Genomic DNA, 6,073 nt, shown 5'->3' with positions numbered 1-6,073 from the left:
TATGCTTAAAAGACTTTAAAAGAAATTAAACTATAACTATTAGTAGTTTTAAGTAGGGTTTAAAATTAAACCAGATATATTCAATTTCTATTTTTCAATTTCACAGTAGATTATTTGATATTTTTTTATCTTTTTCTTAATAATTTTTCAAATTAATACCTAAAATAATGACATTAAACAGTAAGTTATAAAGCTTAAACAGTATTACCTATTATTTTTAGGACTTAATTTTAAAAAGTACCAATAGAAGCAATTTAATTCTAATAGTTTTAACCCATTTGTTTTTCATTATTATGATAAACAAAAAAGATAAAAAGACCAGCTTAAAATTTGAAATAAGTTCTTCTAGGTGTTATTTATTGTAAAATAAGTTTTACTGTTTATATGATGTATTAAATTTTTTCAGTTTTGCTGGATTTTAGACAGTGAACTATTTACAATTTCTGCAATTGCTTTGATTTGTTTTTATTATTTATACTTTTTATATGTTTATTATGATAGCTTTAGTCTTTGATATATTCTTTTTAGCTTTTTTATCGCAGATTTCTCAACAAGTTACTTAGTATATTTCAAGTATTGAAAAAATACTTAAATTAGCTACAAAAATTAAACTTTAAACTAATGAATTTTTTACATTTGAAAGGTTTTTGTATTCTATAAATAAATGCACCGAATTCGTATACGTCCAATTATGAGAAATAATATCATTTGTTTTTTTAAGTTTGTCCAAAAAATCTGTTTACTGTAGGAATATATACGAACTAAATAAACGAAAGAGTTTTTTATTTATAAAATTTATTATAAAAATGATAAACAACCTTTTCATTAACTACACTTACTAAATTTCACTTTGTGGTCAATACAAAAGTCTAAAACTATATAAATGTTAAAGTTCAATACTTAATTACTGTATTTAATAAATTACTCTATTAATTATAAAAAATTAAAGCTTTTATCCATTTTTATCGTTAAAATTTAAACCAGCACTTATTACAAAAAGGTTACATATTTTGAAGTTACTGTAAATTATAAAAAAAGTCATAGTCTAAACATTAAGAACAATTTTATTTACAGATTTTTAAAAGAATCGTCTTTTAATAAAAATTGAAAAACAATCTTATAATTTACTATTTTTCAAATAAAAGTGTTTATTACTGCTATTTTGAGACTGAATTTACAGAAATATAAAATTAAAGTTTTGAATTAAGAAATGATTTCTTTGATTAAAACATTTAGTACATTTAAAAGTTCTACATTTCTTTTTTTTTCTACTGTTTTTATATACTTGATTAAATACATAAGAAAAAAATTACTCAATTAATAATTATATTTTAAAGCTTATATTAAACTCAAATTCACTTAACTTAAAATAAAAAAAAGTTACATAATGAGAAAATTTTTTAATTTAAATTCCAAACTTAAACAGCAGTGCGAACTCAATATTTGCAAATTTAAACGACTGTGCGAACTCAAAAAAACGCGAACCTAACTGATAGAATTCTGCATTTGAAAATAATAAGTATAAACAAAAAACTGCAAGCAACTTTTAAATAAGCTAAAGAATGATACCGGAATTTGTACTTTTAGTTGGCAAGAATTATTCTTTTAATATTTTAGTATAAAGAAGTTAATTTCTGTGATTTGAAAGTTGATAAGAATAGCACTATAGTATAGTGTTTTATTTGTAGACTTACTGAAATTCAAAGAAAGTTAAACTTAGCTCTTGGGCGATACTTACTTGGGAGAAACAAACACTTGGGCGAAAAAAAACTTGGGAGAAACAAATATTTGGGCGAAAAAAATACTAGGGCGAAACGGTTAAAAATTTATATATGTCAATTTTCATATAAAAGTTGAATGAGGGCAAAAATAGCAGAATAATTCTGGCAACTATGCAGTCAAGACCACTTCAGTTAAAAAATGTTCATTTAAAATAAATTTACAATTATAGTTTTTAAAGTCAAATTAGATGCATATTACAAATTGTTTAAAAAACAATATATATGCAACAGTTTAAAACTTTTTTTTTGTTTTGACAATCATTTAGCTTTATGTTATCGTTAGTTATGTTGTTTTTATTAATATAAATTTCATATGTATAATTTCAACAAAAACATAAAATAATTTTTCTAATATTTTTGTTATAATAATAAAATATTTGTAACAGTATTGCATGAATTTAAAATATCTTATTTAATTAAAAACATTATATAAACCATTTAGTATAATAATATTTAGAATTTGATAATGTCATCACAATGGAAGAACATATGTTAGTTTTATAAGTTTTATGTGTTATTTTAGGAAATACACTACTAATAACGAAATCTAATAGTTCTTGGATTTACCGCCAAAATTGTTGCGGACATCATCGTTTTCGAATACCAGAAAAAGCGTGAAAAGATGCTAACATCCCCAAACAAGCTACTTGAATGTAGAGACCCAGACGATTCTAACTCGGGCACGTCAAAGGTCCAAAAGTCTAATTTAGGCACATCAAATTACGACGAAAAAAGTTCTGAATAATCATCTGAGTTATCTTCCATACTATCAATTCCGATCGAATAAATTTTTCATCCAATCAGTTGTATTTAATTATTTTTCTAATGAACAATTTTAACGTAAGTCAAAAATATTTTAAACAGTATTAAGGTAAATAAACATAGTGAGCTTATCAAAAACTAGTATATAATAGTTTGTTTATTTAAAGTAAAGGTGGAATCGGTGCAATAGATGAGCTAACGCTATCTGGTTTAGTCTTACTTTTATTGTTTTATAGCCTTTATTTACAGCAAATCATAGATTGCTCCTATATATTTAAAACTAGTTTAGTTTTATTTTCCTTAACTTTTCTAAATAATTATTTATCTCTTTTATTATCAGAACTAGCTAAGTAAAATATAGTACTTTTAAAACATCTATATACCATACTTAATGTTCTCGTAAGTAAGAATAAAGTCATATACCTCAGTTCGTAAAAAAAACTTGAAAACTTAAATTTTTTTTCAATGTTATCTTGAATCTATTGTATATTGAACTTCACATGGGAACTGTTTTTATGACTAAGAAAATTTAGAATGAAAATAAGTCAGAGGAATTTTACTTGAATATGAATTGATTAATAGCTGAGGGAGGATATTATTAAATCGAAATTTGACGTTTAAATGAGTGATTTTCGTCTTTTAAAATGTATTAAAAATGCCTTGAAATGTTAAGTAGAACTAATTTATCTTTTAATTTTTTTTGTAGAAGTTTAAATGAATGATCAGTTAAAATACTGTACATTTAAAAACTAGTAAGATAAATAAATATAAGTTATCATTTCTTCTGAAAAATGTTATACAAAAATTAGTATCATTTTAGATGTCTGAAATTTTTCCGCAATTTTTACTTATAATCTGCGATATTCTTACTAGTTTAAATTGTTTACGATTAAGGAGTTTTGCTTAAATGTTAAATAAACTTACGTAGAAATTTCTTTTGACTTAGTATCCTGGACACGACTTAAAAGACATCCAAGTGGTATGCTACTCGATAACCGAAAGGTTCTTCGTGCACCAGGTCATAGGACCAGGTAATTTAAGCGTCTTTTTTGTCGTTCAATCAAGTGTTTACTATCGTAAGCTTTAACATAAAAACAAATCTTTTTGAAAAAGCTGAAAAAAATATTAAGGTCCTATCTACAAGCCATTTTTTCTTTTTGCAAAACATTAAATATTTTTTGACATATGGCTTATTTAAAGTAAAAAACATATTTTTTTTTAGTAATTTTAAAATATCTTAAAAAATATTTAAGATTTTGCGGAAAAAAAAGGTTGTAAATTTTAATAAGATCCACATACGTATTTTTAATTTCTTCAAATTTATATTACTTTTTGAGATATAGCCTTTTATATATTTTTTTAAAGAATTTGAATTTTTTGAATTTGAGTTGTCCGAGTTTGAATTGTCAAGTAACCAAATATGACACAACTATAATAATTGACTAATATAGCAAACTTTTAATCAATTAAATATAATGTAACACAGCTCTATTAAATAACTGAATAGGACAATAAGAGCAACGTGTTGTGTTACACATATTTGTAAAGGTATTAAAAAAAAAGCTCTTAGAATTTTTAAAACAGTGTGTGTAGTAACAAAATGATCATTAGATTAAATAACTCCAAATTAAAGGTATCTAGTAAAGTTGAAAAAATGTTTTTGAGTTCTGAAATTCTGAAAGTTGAAAGAAGCTACAAATATCTTCAATCAGCAATTTTAAATTACTTATGTAAATTAAAGCCAATTCTGTTTCCAGAAGATTTTGATCAATTTAATGCTTATGTAAAGGAAGCTGTAACTTAACAAAAAAGTAAAGTTATATAGGACAATAGAAAGGAATTAAACAATTAAATATTGCTAAAGTACTCAAGCTAAATATAACAATTTTAATTATTCTGAACGACCGCTAACGGAACAAGAGAACTTTGCATTAAATCTTGTCACTAATTTTTCGCTTTCTTTAAAACATATAGATAAGGAATTGTTTTTTTTAGGTTTTGAGTGTTTTTACAAACAATTTAGTATATTTGAACTGAGATCTATTGACCAAGACACTGCTTCGAAAGTTAATTTGTCATCATTGGCTAATAATTATAATAAATCAATACCTGAAATAAGTAGTTTGTTGGATATATCTGAAACAAAAAATATAGTTAAAGAGTTGAAAAACGACAATAGTTTGATAGTTTCTGAACCAGACAAGAGAAATGGATGTGTATTTATGAAAAAATTGGACTATTTGGAAAAAGTCGATGTTGTTATTTGTGAATCATCAAAATTTAAATTTTTTGGCTCGACAAAAGAATCTGATATATTAGTTGAATATTGTTTAATATAATATTTATAAAGTTGAAAGTGAAACTATTAAGTTTCTGAAACAGCTATTATTCAAGAAAAAATAGTGAAAATATATTTAATTTAATGAAACCGGTTTAATCACCCCACGGTTGTATGGGTAACCAGAAATTCATAAGGGTAACATTCCTTTAAGGCCCATTTTATTAGTGGTTAACTCAGCTCAGCATAAATTAGTAAAGTTTTTGAACTTGTGTCTTGAACCAGTATTTAATCACTTTTCAGCATATTGTTTAAAGACTCCTTTACGTTCGTTGACAAAATTAGAGATATGCAAGCAAAAAATACGTTTATTAAAACGTTTTACTAATGCACCTCTAGTAGAGGTTTTTGAAATTTGTATTGATACATTGTATAAGATAAGTAAACCTACAATAAACAGAGTTAAAAATCTTTTGAAACTTGCAACTTCTGGCGTAAAATTTACTTATAATTCTTTAATTTATTCCCAACAAGACGGGGTAGCCATGGGATCCCCCTTAGGACCAACATTGGCTAACATATTTATGGGTTATATTGAGTAAAAAATTGTTTCTGCTTTTAAAAGTAAACTGTTGTACCTCAGGTATGTTGATGATTGTTTTGTGTTGGTCAGAAGCGATAAAATTATGGAATAATGTTTCAATAATTTGAATAACTCTATTAGTATCACAATGAAAAAAGAAAAAAAATAATGAACTTGCTTTCTTAGGTGTACAAGTTAAATGAGAAGAAAATAGACTTTTGACATTGGTGTACAGAAATAAAACCTATACAGGTTGCTATTTGAATTTTCAATCCAACTGTAGTTTAAAGAGAAAAGTGAACCTAATCAGAACTCTGTGTCATCGTGGACATAAAATTTGTTTCCGAGACTTGCTATTAAGTGAAACCAAACAAATCAAGTTACTATTAAACAAAAACGGGTATCCACAAGAGTTAGTCAACAAAACAATTCACTTACATTTAAAAAATTTGGGTAAAAGAAAGACATTAGGACCTGAAAAATGTGTAGTTACTTTAACACTCCCATAAAAGTTTAGAAATGTTAGAAAAAAACTAGATAATTGATAAGAAATACTTATTGTGCAGTAAACCTAAGGATTGTCTTTACGACAAAACCATTATTAACACCAGGTGGTAAAGATCCATTATCCAACTCGAATAAAAGTATGGTAATCTATCAATTTAGCTG

Source organism: Thalia democratica, chromosome 1, assembly GCF_965202585.1.
Source record: "Thalia democratica chromosome 1, ktThaDemo2.hap1.1, whole genome shotgun sequence".
Classification (NCBI taxonomy): Eukaryota; Metazoa; Chordata; class Thaliacea; order Salpida; family Salpidae; genus Thalia; species Thalia democratica.
The sequence above is the reverse complement of the archived record's forward strand: the minus strand, read 5'-3'. Positions refer to the sequence as shown.